The sequence below is a fragment of the Triticum aestivum genome, chromosome 3D (genome assembly GCF_018294505.1).
Source record: "Triticum aestivum cultivar Chinese Spring chromosome 3D, IWGSC CS RefSeq v2.1, whole genome shotgun sequence".
Lineage (NCBI taxonomy): Eukaryota > Viridiplantae > Streptophyta > Magnoliopsida > Poales > Poaceae > Triticum > Triticum aestivum.
In genome coordinates this window covers 610,904,020-610,922,450 of record NC_057802.1, presented here as the reverse complement: position 1 = coordinate 610,922,450, position 18,431 = coordinate 610,904,020, and the positions used below count along the sequence as shown (strand labels likewise).

General features: G+C 43.5%; 1 pseudogene; it reads left to right on the top strand.

Moving 5' to 3' along the window:
- The first annotated feature begins 11,132 nt into the window (after positions 1–11,132).
- On the top strand, positions 11,133–18,107 carry LOC123080960 (wall-associated receptor kinase-like 18; annotated as a pseudogene).
- Positions 18,108–18,431: the final 324 nt, after the last annotated feature.

Here is an 18,431-nt window from a genome sequence, read left to right as displayed (position 1 = left end):
ATCGCGTTTTACGATACGGAGCCGCTGCCAAGCCCTAAAACCTCTCGGGAGGGCTGATCTGGAGTCCGTTCGGGGCTCCGGAGAGGGGAATCCTTCGCCGTCGTCATCATCAACCATCCTCCATCACCAATTTCATGGCTCACCGTCGTGCGTGAGTAATTCCATCGTAGGCTTGCTGGACGGTGATGGGTTGGATGAGATCTATCATGTAATCGAGTTAGTTTTGTTAGGGTTTGATCCCTACTATCCACTATGTTCTGAGATTGATATTGCTATGACTTTGCTATGCTTAATGCTTGTCACTAGGGCCCGAGTGCCATGATTTCAGATCTGAACCTATTATGTTTTCATGAATATATGTGAGTTCTTGATCCTATCTTGCAAATCTATAGTCACCTAGCTACTATTTGTTATGATCCGGCAACCCGAAGTGACAATAATCGGGACCACTCCCGGTGATGACCATAGTTTGAGGAGTTCATGTATTCACTATGTGTTAATGCTTTGGTCCGGTACTCTATTAAAAGGAGGCCTTAATATCCCTTAGTTTCCATTAGGACCCCGCTGCCACGGGAGGGTAGGACAAAAGATGTCATGCAAGTTCTTTTCCATAAGCACGTATGACTATATTCGGAATACATGCCTACATTACATTGATGAATTGGAGCTAGTTCTGTGTCACCCTATGTTATGATTGTTACATGATGAACCGCATCCGACATAATTCTCCATCACCGACCCAATGCCTACGAGCTTTTCACATATTGTTCTTCGCTTATTTACTTTTCCGTTGCTACTGTTACAATCATTACAAAACCTAAAAATATTACTTTTGCTACCGTTACCGTTACTTCCATATTACTTTGCTACTAAATACTTTGCTGCAGATACTAAGTTATCCAGGTGTGGTTGAATTGACAAGTCAACTGCTAATACTTGAGAATATTTTTTGGCTCCCCTTGTGTCGAATCAATTAATTTGGATTGAATACTCTACCCTCGAAAACTGTTGCGATCCCCTATACTTGTGGGTTATCAAGACTATTTTCTGGCGCCGTTGCCGGGGAGCATAACTTTATTCTTTGAGTCACTTGGGATTTATATCTGCTGGTCACTATGAAGAACTTGAAAGACGAGAAAACAAAAATCTACCCCTCAACTACGAGGGGAGGTAAGGAACTACCATCTAGCTCTGCACTTGATTCACCTTCTGTTTTGAGTAAGCTTGCGACACCTAAACCTGCTTCTGCTATTCGTTCTGATATGTCGCATGTCATTGATGATGCCACTTCTGCTATGGATGATACTTATGATGAAACTACTTCTATGCTTGATACTACTGTGCCACTTGGTGAATTTTTTGATGAACAACTTGCTAGGGTTAGAGAGAATGAAATTATTGAAACTGATAACATTAATGAAAGTGATGATGAAGACTCTCCCCCTAATAAATATGAATCGCCTGTTGTTCCTGAGGGTTATGTTTTGGAAAAAAGAAGCTGCTATAGCTATTTTAGCTTGCAAAGATAGATACGAGCTCAAGAGGTTATTAGCTAAATGGAAGCAGCAATCTCTTAATGCTAGAATGAAACCTGACCCTGCTTTTACTACTTCACCTATCTGTGTTACTGATAAGGATTATGAATTCTCTATTGATCCTGATGTAATTACTTTGGTTGAATCTGATCCTTTTCATGGCTATGAATCTGAAACTGTTGTGGCATATCTTACTAAGTTAAATGATATAGCCACCCTGTTAACTAATGATGAGAAATCTCGCTACCTTTACATCCTTAAAATATTTCCGTTCTCATTAAAGGGCGATGCTAAGATATGGTTTAATTCTCTTGATCCTGGTTGTGTGCGTAGTCCCTAGGATATGATTACTTCTCTACTAAATATTTCCCTGCTCATAAGAAACAAGCTGCTTTAAGGGAAATATATAATTTTGTGCAAATTGAAGAAGAGAGTCTCCCACAAGCTTGGGGGAGGCTTCTCAATTAATTAATGCTTTGCCTGATCATCCTCTCAAGAAAAATGAAATACTTGATATCTTTTATAATGGACTAACCGATGCTTCCAGAGATTACCTGGATAGTTGTGCTGGTTCTGTTTTCAGGCAAAGAACACCGGATGAAGCTGAAATTCTATTGAATAATATGTTGACAAATGAAAATAATTGGACACTTCCTGAGCCAGCTCCTGAGCCAATTCCTGAGCCTATTCCTAAACCAACTCCGAAGAAAAGAGGTGTTCTATTTCTCAGTCCTGAAGATATGCAAGAGGCAAAGAAATCTATGAAAGAAAAAGGTATTAAAGCTGAAGATGTTAAGAATTTACCTCCTATTGAAGAAATACATGGTCTTAATCTACCGCCTGTTGAAGAAACATATGATCTTAATCCATCACCTATTGAAGAAACTCATGGTCTTGATAACCCGACACAGGTAGTAAAGGTAAATTCTCTCTATAGATTTGATGAAGGTGATATTCCTCACTATAAGTCTGCTAGACAATGCTTAGAAGATTTTGATAATTTTATCGTCAAACAAGAAAACGTCAATGCTTATTTTGGTAGACAATTGAAATACAATTCCGATACGCTTGAACACTTGAGTAATTACATGGCTAATGTTAAAGGTGAACTTAAACTCATTAGTAAACATGCTTCTATGGTTACCACTCAAGTAGAACAAGTACTTAAAGCTCAAAATGATTTGCTCAATGAATTGAATAGTAAGAAAAATGACTATGCTGTTAGAGTGGCTACTAGAACTGGTAAAATGACTCAGGAACCTTTGTATCCTGAAGGCCACCCTAAGAGAATTGAGCAAGATTCTCAGAGAAATAATATAGATGCACCTAGTCCCTCTAAAAGGAAGAAAAAGAAAAATGATAGGACTTTGCATGCTTCTAGTGAACCTATTGCTGAACCACCTGAGAATCCAAATGATATCTCTATTTCTGATGCTAAAACACAATCTGGTAATGAACATGAACCTAGTGAGAATGTTAATGATGATGTATGTTCATGTTGATGCTCAACCTAGCAATGATAATGATATAGAAATTGAACCTGCTGTTGATCTTGATAACCCACAATCAAAGAATCAACGTTATGATAAAAGAGACTTTGTTGCTAGGAAACACGGTGAAGAAAGAGAACCACGGGTTCAGAAACCCATGCCTTTTCCTCCCAAACCATCCAAGAAAAAGGATGATGAGGATTTTGAGCGCTTTGCTGAAATGATTAGACCTATCTTTTTGCGTATGCGATTAACTGATATGCTCAAAATGAATCCTTATGCTAAGTACATGAAAGATATTGTTACTAATAAAAGAAAGATACCGGAAGCTGAAATTTCCACCATGCTTGCTAATTACACTTTTAAGGGTGGAATACCAAAGAAAATGGAATATGATTTTTTCTGGAATATTTGAGAATATCTGGCACTGAGAACACAGCAGGGGGAGCAAGCACCTGGCCACGAGGGTCCAAGGCGCGCCCCCTGCCTCGTGGGCCCACTGTGGCTCCCCTCCACTTATTCCTGCACCCACACACTTCTTCTTCCTCCCAAAAAAATCACCATCCAGCTCAAGCACGAGTTCTAGCTCATTTTGCTGCGATTTTCGATCTCCTTGCTCAAAGCACCTCTCACAAAACTGTTTGGGGGGATTGTTCCTTGGTATGTGACTCCTCCATTGGTCCAATTAGTTTTTGTTCTAGTGCTCTATTCATTGCAAATTTGTGCTGCCTAGGTGACCATGTTCTTGAGCTTGCATGTCAAATTTATATGGTTCCAAGTAGTTCTAATGCTTGATTTAGTCTCTAGGCACTTGTAGGAGTAGTTGCTATCAATTTTGTTGAGCTTGGTTCACTTTTATTTGAAGTTACTAAAAATTTCAGAAATTTTTCAGAGGAAGAAATATGCTTAGGAAATATGTACCATGGTGGTTCTTCAAGGAAGCAAGGACCCAGGCTTGCAATGCGTGATGCTGACGATGAGCCACCAAGGGACGCTCCAGTGCGGACTTGTGAATGGCCTTCAGAAAACTTTATGGATCAAGCGGGAATCAAGGAAGAATTTAACGCATATTTGCGTAACGCCGATCTTGTGAGCTCCGAGGAGGAAAAGTGCCGCCAGTACCACTATCTCACTAGTTCCTTTGTGAGGAGGCAAAAGGAAGACATTTTATTACCAGAGAGGAGGCAGATGAGTACGAGAGGAGGCGGACGCAGCTCGCCGCCACGCTGCAGCCAGGAGGCAATAACTGCCGCATCGCAGTACGACCCCAGCTACAACTATGGATATCCGCCAGGCCATCTGTGGCAATAAACCAACTTAGGCCAAAAGCCTAAGCTTGGGGGAGTACGTATTTCCCACCAACATTACATTCATGTTCACACACTCATTGCTAGATGTCGGTGCTCATACTCTTTCACTGTAATATCCATGCTAGTTTATTTTCCTTTTTCTTGCTTTCTTCTTGTGTGTTTAATAAACCTTAAGAAAAACCAAAAAAAAATAGTAATAGCTTTAGCTAGTTTACTTTTCTTGCTGTAGTAGTAATGATTAAAAGAAAACCCAAAAAGATTTCCCGTTCTTCTTTAGCTTGTTGGGAGCTTTCTCGTGTAAATAGTTTTATTTCTTTTCTTTTCTTTGGGGTCGATAGGAGAAGACTATGATTAAATTGTTGAAATGGCTCTTATATGCATTGTTGTTGATTTAACCAAGAGCCCTTATTGCCTTGTCTTCTCCTGTTTATTGAATGCTCGCAGGTTTTAGCTTAGTCCAATGCACGTGCACTCTTATTATTTTCACATCGTTCGATCGTGCAAGTGAAAGGCAATTATGACGATATATGATGGACTGACTGAGATGAGAGAAGCTGGTATGAACTTGACCTCTCTTGTTTTTGTAAATATGATTAGTTCATCGTTCCTGATTCAGCCTATTATGAATAAACATGTTTGCAATGACAATTAGAGATTATAGTTGCTCGTTCCATGCTTGATTAGCTATGAGTTATAATGGTTTACCTTGCATGCCAACATGCTATTAAAATGGTTGTGATGTGGTATAGTGGGGTGGTATCCTCCTTTGAATGATTTAAGTGACTCGACTTGGCACATGTTCACGCATGTAGTTGAAACAAATCAACATAGCCTTCACGATATTTATGTTCATGGTGGATTATATCCTACTCATGCTTGTACTCAATGTTTATTAATTTTAATGCATGTTCATGACTGTTGTCGCTCTCTAGTTGGTCGTTTCCCAGTCTTTCGCTAGCCTTCACTTGTACTAAGCGGGAATACTGCTTGTGCATCCAATCCCTTAAACCCCAAAGTTATTCCATATGAGTCCACTATACCTTCCTATATACGGTATCTACCTGCCGTTCCAAGTAAATTTGTATGTGCCAAACTCTAAACCTTCAAATGAAATTCTGTTTTGTATGCTCGAATAGCTCATGTATCAACTAGGGTTGTCCGTATCTTCCATGCTAGGTGGGTTATTCTCAAGAGGAGTGGACTCCGCTCCTCACTCACGAGAAAATGGCTGGTCACCGGGATGCCCAGTCCCATGCTTTATGCAAACTAAATCAAAATAATTGCAAACAAAACTCCCCCGGGGCTGTTGCTAGTTGGAGGCACTCGTTGTTTCGAGCAAGCCATGGATTGATGCTTGTTGGTGGAGGGGGAGTATAAACTTTACCATTCTGTTTGGGAACCGCCTATAATGTGTGTAGCATGGAAGATATCGCCATCTCTTGGTTGTTATGTTGACAATGAAAGTATGCCGCTCAAAATATTATTTATCTCTGTTTTAAAACCGAGTTCTGGCACCTCTACAAATCCCTGCTTCCCTCTGCGAAGGGCCTATCTATTTATTTTTATGTTGAGTTATCACCCTCTTATTAAAGAGCATTAGCTGGAGAGCGCAGCTGTCATTTGCATCCATTACTATTAATTTATATTGGGTATGACTATGATTGGATCTCTTTTACCATGAATTACAATGTCTAATCAGTCCTTGATCTTTAGAGGTGCTCTGCATTTATGTTTTGCGGTCTCAGAAAGGGCTAGCGAGATACCATCTTGTTATATCATATCATGATTGTTTTGAGAAAGTGTTGTCATCCGAGATTTATTATTATTGCTCGCTAGTTGATTATGCCATTGATATGAGTAAACATGAGACCTAAGAGTTATTGTGAATGTGGTTAGTCATAATCTTTGCTGAAAACTTGAATGCTGGCTTTACATATTTACAACAACAAGAGCAAACATAGTTTGTAAAAGTTTTTCTTTATCACTTTCAGTTTATCAACTGAATTGCTTGAGGACAAGCAAAGGTTTAAGCTTGGGGGAGTTGATACGTCTCCGTCGTATCTACTTTTCCAAACACTTTTGCCCTTGTTTTGGACTCTAACTTGCATGATTTGAATGGAACTAACCCGGACTGACGCTGTTTTCAGCAGACTTTCCATGGTGTTATTTATGTGCAGAAACAAAATTTCTCGGAATGACCTGAAACTCCACGGAACATATTTTTGGAAAATATTAAAAATACTGGAAGAAGAATCCACGTCAGGGGGCCCACACCCTGTCCACGAGGGTGGGGGGCACGCCTGCCCCCTGGGCGCGCCCCCCGCCTCGTGGGCCCCCTGACGCTCCACCGACCTCAATTCCAACTCCATATATTCACTTTCGGGGAGAAAAAAAATTAGAGAGAAGGATTCATCGCGTTTTACGATACGGAGCCGCCGCCAAGCCCTAAAACCTCTTGGGAGGGCTGATCTGGAGTCCGTTCGGGGCTCCGGAGAGGGGAATCCGTCGCCGTCGTCATCATCAACCATCCTCCATCACCAATTTCATGATGCTCACCGCCGTGCGTGAGTAATTTCATCGTAGGCTTGCTGGACGGTGATGGGTTGGATGAGATCTATCATGTAATCGAGTTAGTTTTGTTAGGGTTTGATCCCTACTATCCACTATGTTCTGAGATTGATGTTGCTATGACTTTGCTATGCTTAATGCTTGTCACTAGGGCCCGAGTGCCATGATTTCAGATCTGAACCTATTATGTTTTCATGAATATATGTGAGTTCTTGATCCTATCTTGCAAGTCTATAGTCACCTACTATGTGTTATGATCCGGCAACCCCGAAGTGACAATAATCGGGACCACTCCCAGTGATGACCATAGTTTGAGGAGTTTATGTATTCACTATGTGTTAATGCTTTGGTCCGGTACTCTATTAAAAGGAGGCCTTAATATCCCTTAGTTACCATTTGGACCCCGCTGCCATGGGAGGGTAGGACAAAAGATCTCATGCAAGTTCTTTTCCATAAGCACGTATGACTATATTCGGAATACATGCCTACATTACATTGATGAATTGGAGCTAGTTCTGTGTCACCCTATGTTATGATTGTTACATGATGAACCGCATCCGGCATAATTCTCCATCACCGATCCAATGCCTACGAGCTTTTCACATATTGTTCTTCGCTTATTTACTTTTCCGTTGCTACTGTTACAATCATTACAAAACCTAAAAATATTACTTTTGCTACCGTTACCGTTACTTCCATATTACTTTGCTACTAAATACTTTGCTGCAGATACTAAGTTATCCAGGTGTGGTTGAATTGACAACTCAACTGCTAATACTTGAGAATATTCTTTGGCTCCCCTTGTGTCGAATCAATAAATTTGGGTTGAATACTCTATCCTTGAAAACTGTTGCGATCCCCTATACTTGTGGGTTATCAGCCGTCCAGCTCGTGTTTCTGCTATGTCGAGATGCTCTCCCACATCTCTTTAGAGCTCGCGGTCATGGCGAAGGTGGTGCACGGAGTAGGAACAAGAGTGGGGATGGTGCGGTGTGGTTCGTGCCGGGCGTGGGCACGTATAAATAGCGGACACCAGCTAGGCCAAGCGGTGGGTTGTATCAATGGGGACGCTAGAGTGGGTTTATCGGCCGTCGCGCATGTTTTATGCCGCCAGGCGGACAGACAAGCAACCATTGTGAATGCGGCCGATAGTCATCTCGTCATGTCCAGTCACGTATCTTCGGCATTGAACATGCGCAGAGACCAGGAGAACACGTGGGCAGTGCTCTCAGCCAACGTGCCGCTACAATGTCCAGTGATATGATATGGCCATCATCATCTTGTGCTTGTGATCTCCATCTCCGAAGCACCGTCATGATCACCACCGGCGCGACACCTTGATCTCCATCGTAGCATCGTTGTCGTCTCGCCAATCTTATGCTTCTACGACTATCTCTACCGCTTAGTGATAAAGTAAAGCATTACAGGGCGATTGCATTGCATACAATAAAGCGGCAACCATATGGCTCCTGCCAGTTGCCGATAACTCGGTTACAAAACATGATCATCTCATACAATAAAATTTAACATCATGTCTTGACCATATCACATCACAACATGCCCTGCAAAAATAAGTTAGACGTCCTCTACTTTGTTGTTGCAAATTTTACGTGGCTGCTACGGGCTGAGCAAGAACCGTTCTTACCTACGCATCAAAACCACAACGATAGTTTGTCAAGTTGGTGCTGTTTTAACCTTCGCAAGGACCGGGCGTAGCCACACTCGGTTCAACTAAAGTTGGAGAAACTGACACCCGCCAGCCACCTGTGTGCAAACCACGTCGGTAGAACCAGTCTCGCGTAAGCGTACGCGTAATGTCGGTCCGGGCCGCTTCATCCAACAATACCGCCGAACCAAAGTATGACATGCTGGTAAGCAGTATGACTTATATCGCCACAACTCACTTGTGTTCTACTCGTGCATATGACATCTACGCATAAAACCAGGCTCGTATGCCATTGTTGGGGAACGTAGTAATTTCAAAAAAATTCCTACGCACACGGAAGATCATGGTGATGCATAGCAACGAGCGGGGAGAGTGTGTCCACGTACCCTCATAGACCGAAAGCGGAAGTGTTAGCACCACGCGGTTGATGTAGTCGCACGTCTTCACAATCCGACCGATCAAGTACCGAACGCACGGCACCTCCGAGTTCAGCACACATTCAGCCCCTCGTAGACCGAAAGCGGAAGCGTTAGCACAACGCGGTTGATGTAGTCGTACGTCTTCACGATCGTGTGCTAAGCTAACGGAATGGGTCAAGTCAATCACATCATTCTCCTAATGATGTGATCCCGTTAATCAAATGACAACTCATGTCAATGGCTAGGAAACATAACCATCTTTGATCAACGAGCTAGTCAAGTAGAGGCATACTAGTGACACTCTGTTTGTCTATGTATTCACACAAGTATTATGTTTCCGGTTAATACAATTCTAGCATGAATAATAAACATTTATCATGATATAAGAAAATAAATAATAAATTTATTATTGCCTTTAGGGCATATTTCCTTCAGGGTTTCAGTAGGGCGCAGGACGTAAATATCGTCTATATGCCAATCTGGCTGCAAATCTATAAGTTTCCTGACCCACTACAAAAAGAACAATGTGGAGAAGCTCTTGAAAGGTGCACGAGATATCATTGAGATGCGTCTGAACGGCAACACTCGAGGTGACTACGTAAGGGTGAAGGTGAAGCATGATATCCAACAACCCTTGACGACATTTTTAGTATTTGTCCGTGCAAAGGAACGACAAGTCCACCGTGTTCGTTATGAAAAGCTTGCTAGGTTATGTAAGGTGTGTGGCCTTTATTGGTCATGAGCATAAAGAGTGTGGTCTGGGAATTCATGATGAGAAGCTTAAATACGGGGACTGGCTATATGCAGATGCTCCTAACAGACCCGGACAGAATCAAAACCAAATAGGGCGGCTGGCCCTAGTTCTAATGTGGGACAGGATGGGACTTCAGCTAAGGATGGTCTCAAACTGTTCCCGCGCAAGAGAACCTTGATCCGGATACCTCATACACGGCATCAAGCCCGGTGAAGAGTCACGGTGGAAGGATGGACGTGGACAAAGACCCAAGGAAGAGGTTTGACGTTTAATTCATTTTCATATCGCACCTTTAGTTTAAATCTTAGTTTTAAAAATTGGATCGGACCAACCGGAAAAACCAAAAATCGGCACCTTGACCGGTTTTCAAAGGTGTACCTTTTTTTTATTAAAAAACAGGAAAAACAATCAGAAAAAAGTGCACCAACAAGGAATCAAACACCTGACCTTGAGGCAAGGCATGCTAAAGGACCACTAACCAACTAGGCTAATAACACTTCGTGATTTATTAATGGTTTACATCCAGTATTACATGCATTCAAAATTTTGAAAAATCACCTTAAATATTTTGGGTTTTTGATGCAAATGAACCGAAGGTCTGACCACTAAACTGATAGCGCACCTCCTTGGTTCGGTGTAGGTTCGGTTTTGTAAATTACTTTAAATATGATCGATGCATGTTGAGAGTGAGTATTTGCTGGATTTGAACTTTTTCAATATGGTTTACATATGTTTTGGTAAGAGAGCACACATATTCAGGATTCTTTTACAATGTGTTTATGTCCTCAAGATGGCCGGACTTGTGAGGAAAAGTAATTATTTATGAGAGAGAGAGAGAGAACGCATGATGATTCTCCACATTGGCATGTTGGACCCAATCGGTTCGTCGTCCAAGTGTATTGCTTGGGTGATTGGGAACGCATGATGATGCAAGGCCCGTGGTTGTTCCGCAACTAGGTTGTGTTGATGTGTCCGTATGATGGTTTTCTGCCCGTGTACAAATTTCGTGATGAAATGACATTTGTGGATATGTGGACAAAAAAGAATAGTGCTTGAAAATGCTTTTTAAAATAAATTTTTTAATCATCAATTTTTTTTCCGCCTATGCCTCCTGAATTGTAATTCCATCATGAAATTTTGCACACATGTGTAACACTTATCCATGGGCAGAAACTCCATGTTCGAGGAGAGTTGTTTTTTTTTTCTTCGTTTTGAGCCAGGAGTGAGGAAAGAATGGAGGCAGGTCCCGGCGAGTATGGGCCGAGCAGCACAAAACGCTGTATGGGCTTTGTTTGGCAAGACGTACTCAAGATGACAAGAGCCCATCCCCCAATTTGCTGCGACCAGTCCAGTCCACGTTTCTTCTCTCACATCCCTAAAAAAAACCTTTCTTCTCTCACCCCTATTCTCTCTTCTTCCTCGTCCACCGTTCAACCATGGGCCTTCCTCTCCCTGCCGGCGGCGCCCGACTCCCAAGCTCCGCGGCCGTACAACCCCACCCAACCTACCTAGAGTTCATTCGCGCCCGACGCCGCCGCCCAATTTGGTGCCTCGGTTTCTCCTCCTACCCTTAAACTAACATCCCTCCACTGTACCATGGCCGCTCACACCGCACCGCGCGCAGAAGCTCGCCGCCCCCGGCTCGGCGACGCCGTACAAGAGGCCGCGCCCGCTCCGTGGGGGTCAGCCACCCCGACACCGCCGCTGCTTTCCCTCTCCATGGCGTTGGTCTCTCTTCCGTTTTTCTTCTTCTGATGGATCCGCGTACAGGTGCTCATTCCCTGTTATTGTGTTCCTTGATTCTGTATTTTTACTTTATTTATCTCAGTGCTCAGAATCTTTACTTTGTGATCTTGGTTGCAGCTTAAGTATGCAAATACTAACAGGCCAGATAAAATTCGGGATGGATTTAGTTACTGTTAGCTAGCTCACTCGGAAGCTATCAGTTAGCCACTATGTGGGACTACTGAAGATTGCCATCCGGCCGCCGCTGTTTTAAAAGCATGGCACTCACAAATCAGTTGCGTCATACGATTATCCATTCTTCTGATGAGTTCAGTTGCATGATACCTGTTGTTGAGGGGCCAAAATCGCTGTCCTGACCTTGTCAGAATCTTTAACACAAAATGACCTCTCTCAGAAACTATTTCAGATCTGACCCTTTCTGAAACGCCAAGCCACGTGGCGTTACTGTCCAAAGTAGAAACGTCAAACTATTCCGCGTTGCTAGCCGGCCACGTGGCAAGTCGAAACGCCGAAGTTGGCCGCGTTGCTAGAAACGCCAGACCCTTTGGCGTTGCTGCTGCACTCCAAATCGCCAATGCCATAGGCGTTGCCCTCTTGGTCCAGCCACTAGCACTTCAAAACGCCAATCTCTAATGTTATGTGTCAGCCACCCAGGCACAACCTTGTCCACTTAGAGCGATCAACGAGCCTTGCCCTGAGCCACTTGGAGACATGACCTTGACACTGCGATCCGCCGTGTACTTTCCGGCGAGTCGCACGTACGAGACTAGCTCGAGTACTTTCCGAGCTTGCCGAGTAGTAACTGGTTGGAGTCGTAGAGGTAGACGAGGTGCACGTATACACCGAAGCAATCAAGCAGCCTAGCTGCTGGATCGATTTTCCCTTCACGCCTATACACGCACGTATGAGACTACAAGCCACCGGCTTGTCTGATCGATACGTTTCAGCAGCACAACACGGGTACATACTCCCTCCGTCCTTAAAAGAGTGTACTTCCAACTTTATTGGAGGGTCAGTTAGCTGAGTTGGAGTTCAGTTACTGTCAGTTAGCTGAGTTGGAAGCAATCAGTTAGCTTATCTTCACTGGGTGGCACTGAAGATTTGGAGATAGCTATCACTGTCGATGAGCAGGATAGCATTCACAGCCTATCTCTGCAGCACGAATCACAAGCCAGATAATGCAAAGCGGTTTATTCTGAAGAGAAATGAGCCATTTGGCAAAGACTTGTCAACACCCCCTTTGATGGGCTAGAACATCCTGCACAAGAAGGCAGGATTGACTGACTTGCCAGGTCGCTGTGTGGCAGCATGACCACAAGAAAGTAGTTGAATGTGCCCAAATAAACCACATCAACATACTCTGGAGTCCAGGTGCTTACTTGTCTTGCTCTTTCCCATGTCTTCTTACAGGGGTCTAGTGTCACCATAAATTTGCAGCACCAAGCCAGTCATGAAAGTGGTACATAGAAGATAAGGCCTCCCAGCTGAGACGATCACGGCATATATACCACTGTTAAATTCACAGCCTGAACTGAATTTCTAGTGAAATTGGGAGCTGTGAAAGGTGTGGGGATCATGGCCATCTTGCAAATTACGCCACTTTGATCACTACAATGTTGAATTAACTAAAATGTTTGACAAAAGCAGTGTCCAAAACTCCAGATCCAGTTCTGGTGAGTTTCTGGTGTTGTTTTGTTTGTCATCTTCATGCTGCAATTTTGCTTATTTAGCATGTTCACATAAATTTGCATAAGTTTGGCGTGAGTTTTCTTAGTAAAATATGTGATGATATGATTTATCGGGGGCAGCTTTCAGTCGGACATGCAAAGACTTGTTAGCACCCCCTTCGATGGGCTAGAATTACCTGCACGAAAAGGTATTGACTGACTCACAAGATCACGCTGCAGCGTAATTTATTGTGGTCGTGGCGACCTCACTTTCACGGCGCATCAAAACCACCACAGCCACATCCACAGGAGTCAAGTGCAACTATGCAACCAAACCATTAATATACAGAATCAAAGCTGGCATGATTTGATAAAAAAATCCCTACGCTGTAGACACTATTACCCCCTCCCCCCTAAAAAATCCACACACTTGCAAAGTTGCACTGCTGCTTGACCTGAATTTCTCGAGCAAAGTTGTGAGTTGTGCAAGGCGTGCCGGAAGATCATGGGCATCTTGCCGGTGATCTATGTACTACTCCCTTTGTTCAGCTCTTCAGATGAGATCCATGTACAAGTGCTCATTTCCTGTTTTTTCTTTTACTTGACTCTGTGTCTGCAGTTCATCTCCGGTGCTCGAATTTGTTTTTTCTTCACTTTCTGCTCTTGGTTGCAGCTTAGGCAAACAACAGATAAAATTGGAGATGTATTCAGTTACTGTTACTTAGCCCAACTAGAAGATTTCGCGATCAGTTGGCATGTGGTCATGTTTGATTTACTCTGTGCACAATATTCACTTTACTAGTCTGCCCTCGGTTGCAGCTTAAGCAAACACCAGCTTAAATTGGGGAATGGAATTCAGTTACTGTAGCCATTAATATACAGAATCAATCTTGTAAAAATCCACACACTTGCAAAGTTGCGCTGCTGCTTGACCTGAATTTCTCGAGCAAAGTTGGGAGCTGTGCAAGGCGTGCCGCAAGATCATGGGCATCTTGCCGGTGATCTTTGTACTACTCCCTTTGTTGGTACTCAAGTCACTAGGAAATCTAAGTGCGCTATCATCTGGAGTTGTAACAAGCCACAACCCCGGAGGGGATTGGGTGCAACCATCACATGCCACGCTCGACGGTTATCCCAAGAGCTGCGGCAATGTGAGCTTCGGTTACCCCTTCGGCATCGGATCCAGGTGTTCCCGGGGGTCTGACTTCAACCTCACCTGCAACAACGCCTCTCATCCGCCCAAACTATTCTTGAGGGACGACATCACCGAGGTGATCCACTTTGACGACCCTTTTTTCAATATAAACTTCATCAAGGCATGCTTCTGGCATACCATCCCCATACAACAACCTGGTGTCAGTGTTTACAACTTGTCTTTGGTACCTCCTGGGAGGTCCTTCTCTCTCGGGGCCGCTGTTCTAAACATTACCGGTTGTGACCTGGATGTATACTCTGTCGGAGACGACGCAACCATGTTGATATGCAGCACCGTGTGCCTGGATCCAAACATCCCAGAGATGGTGGCTATGCACAACTGTAAAAATACCTCGGGGTGTTGATGTGGATGGTGATGGCAGTTTTCGGTTCAAATTTGTCTACAACCAAAGCAAAAGCAACATTGATGCACGCTCTAGGAAGAGCTCTCAACTGTGGGATAGAATCAGCATAACTAGTGATGGGCCGACTGGCTTTCTGCTATTGTGGCAGATAATTGACGAATCGAATCCAACTGCATTGCGGCCAAGCAAAACAAGACACACTATGCCTGCATCGGCAAGTATGCCGAGTACCATGACAGCACAGCCAATGTCTGTACGTCAAAGATGTTGAGTGCATTGACGGAAGTCGTTGCTACAGCTGCATGTGCAGGACTGGCTATTCAGGCAACCCTACACTCTACCTGTATGCTCGAATGATGACAAAGGTAACTTTTTTTTCCTAATCAGTTGACCAACATACAACCGTTGTTAGGTCTACTTTGGACATTGATACATGCTAACTTCTCACTGATCAACCTAGGGTATAATCCAATTCCGAGCAGGGCTGATTGCACCCGTTTGTGTGGTAACACTAGTGTGCCATTCCCATTCGGCTTAGATGAGGGTTGCTCTGCAAGTGAACAATTCCACCTCAACTGCACAAATATGACGTCATCACCTGCCCTCATTTTTGGGGGTGACCAGGTGGTCAACATAGATATTCACGAAGGGACCCTTAACTTCACCAACACTCTACTACAGTCACAAGGATACTTGGCAGATAAACTTTTTCTTGTATCTTTAGGGTCACCATTCTCCCATATGTTGTGGGCTGCTGCTAATGTTAGTTGCACAGAGGCCCAGAAGAATAGGTCTACATATGCTTGTGTTAGTATTGACAGCACGGCTTCCTTGCAGGCAGAGGTGTCCGATGGTGAGCATGAGCTGAGCCCGGCTTCCTTGCATAATCCTTGCTCCTTTGTCACCGATGTGCATGGATCGACGCAAGCAAAAGATGGGAGCCAAGGTGTTACTGGCATTGGCGACAAGGTTGGGTTGGTACCTTCAGAGTTTGTGGCTGCTGTGGAATCTGCAGGGCAGCATGCGTCGGTCAAGTCTATGGCCTTGTTCGACAAGATGGCCACCGAGCTTAACCAAGCCACTTTGGCCTCCAATGAGGTGTGGGGCGTTGCAAAGGGATGCGCTTCAACATCTGAGGGCCAAGACTCTTTACATGTTTTCTCCGAGTTGATCAAAGGCCTCATTGTCGTGCCTTCAATCACACAAGGGTTGATCCACCTTGTCAATGCAGCAACGATGAAGAATGTCAACCAACGAGTAAGCATCGCCTCGGGCATGGGGACCTCACGGGATGATGTTAGCCATTAGTATGTACCTTCCTCTCCGGTGCTTTTTATTTTGGAAGTAGTCCGCATGATGTTTCGCGGGATGGCTTCTGTGGCGTGCCATCTGCGATGTCCAAGTTGGCTTGTTGAGTCTGTGTGTGGGATTCGACCCTCGATGTATCGGTTTTCGTCCGGTTTTCCTGTAATTAACCGAGCAACTATCTTCTTCTTAATTAATGAAAAGGCAAAGCCTTTGCCTCCGTTTCAAAAAAAAAGTATTGACAGCACTTGTGTGGAAGTAAGCACTGAAAGGGTCTCCGCTGGTTGCCGCTGCAAATGCTCAGATGGGTTGCAAAGTGGTTGTGAAGGTAATCCCTCCGTCCTCTCTTTGTTTCACTGTTGTTTGTTTTTTACTCATGTAGGTTTCATTCAATTGGCTGATGCAAGGTTTCATGCTACTTTTGTTATATATTTTGTCAACGCATCTTATCAAGAAATTTTAATTTCAGATATTAATGAATGCCTTCAACCGAACAAATGTAGAGAAGTCTGCCATAATACCAAAGGAAGCTTCAGCTGCACCGCATGTCCTCTCAAGACCGAGTATGATCCATTAAAAATGCAGTGTACTAAGATAAAACAACAGCCTGTACTCTTAGGTAACACCGAGTATGATCCATTATTGTTAAATTTATGATAGAAAAGATAGAGTAGAAACTTAAAGAACTCAACGCCTACAGGTATAATTATCGGGTTGTCTTGTGGTTTTGGCATTCTACTTCTGAGCTTCATTACATCACTTCTCATTCATAGATGGAAAAGAAATGTTCAAAAGCAACTACGGAAGAATTTTTTCCGTAAGAACCAAGGTCTTCTCCTAGAAACATTGATATCATCCAATGAAACTGCAAATGAGAATACGAAGATTTTCTCGCTAGAAGAGCTGGAGAAGGCAACAAACAACTTTGATGCTACACGTATCATTGGCCGTGGGGGCCATGGCATGGTTTACAAAGGCATATTATCTGATCAGCGTGTCGTCGCAATAAAGAAGTCTAAGATCATTGAGAAGTGTGAGATCAGTCAATTCATCAACGAGGTCGCAGTCCTCTCTCAGATAAATCACAGAAATATTGTCAAGCTCTTTGGATGTTGTCTCGAAACTGAGGTTCCACTGCTGGTGTATGACTATGTATCCAGTGGCTCACTATCTCATGTTCTTCATGCTGATTCAACTGATGGTTTTCCTTTGTCCTGGGGTGATTACTTAAGGATTGCGCTCGGAACAGCAGGAGCTCTGTCTTATCTCCACTCTTCAGCTTCAATACAAATTATCCACCGTGACGTGAAGTCCTCAAATATACTCTTGGATAGGAACTACATAACTAAAGTCTCAGATTTTGGTGCATCCAGATTGGTTCCGTTAGATCAAACACACATTGTCACGAATGTGCAAGGTACATTTGGGTACTTAGATCCAGAGTATTTCCATACCAGGCAGCTGAACGGGAAGAGCGACGTCTACAGTTTTGATGTGGTACTAGTGGAGTTGCTTCTGAGAATGAAGCTTGTTTTCACAAGTGAATCAGGCACAGTCAAGAGCTTGTCAAACTATTTTCTGCAGGAGTTCAACGAGGGGAGAATCAGAGGTATTGTTAATTCTCAGGTCCTTGAGGAGGCAACTGAGGAAGAGGTCAACAGTGTCGCCTCTTTGGCAGAGCGGTGCTTGAGGCTGCATGGTGAAGAAATACCCACCATGAAACAAGTGGAGACGGAACTGCAGACTTTACGAACAAATTATGTGAACTCACATCAAGCAGACACAAGAAATGATGAGCAAATACAACCAAGTACAGTAACTCGAAGATGTAGAGCTGCTCGTCAATCTTCTGCGATGGGATTGGGCGAGAGAGCTAACATACGGTCAGGAGGCTGTTATAGCTTGGAGGAAGAGTTCATGGCATCTGCTAGCCTTCCACGCTAGATCCGTATGTTGAGCTCATAATAATGTATGTTTTTGTTTCACTTTGTAAACTGATGCAATAATAGATGATTATGTTTCTACCTTTGTAAGCTCTGCGTGCAGTTGTATTAAAGGAGGAAACAATGTGCAAATATTGTTATTGTAAGTCCATTTATTTCCAGATAATTGTACGAGTTCATTGGTTGGAGTTGTACTTGTTTATGAAAATTGATTATTATGATCCGAGAAACTTGGCTAAAGATCTGGAGGCAAAACCCACATGGGCGGACAAGGTTGAGCACCACTCAACACGTGATCCCCTCCACGTCATTGTCGATGCTTTCGTCCTCCTTATAGTACACGTCGGTACCATTGTTGTTTAAGCTCGTCAAGAACTCCCTGGCTCGTCAGGAACTCCTGGGCATGGGGCATGGTTGATTTACTCTCTGTACAATATTCACTTTACTAGTCTGCCCTTGGTTACAGGTT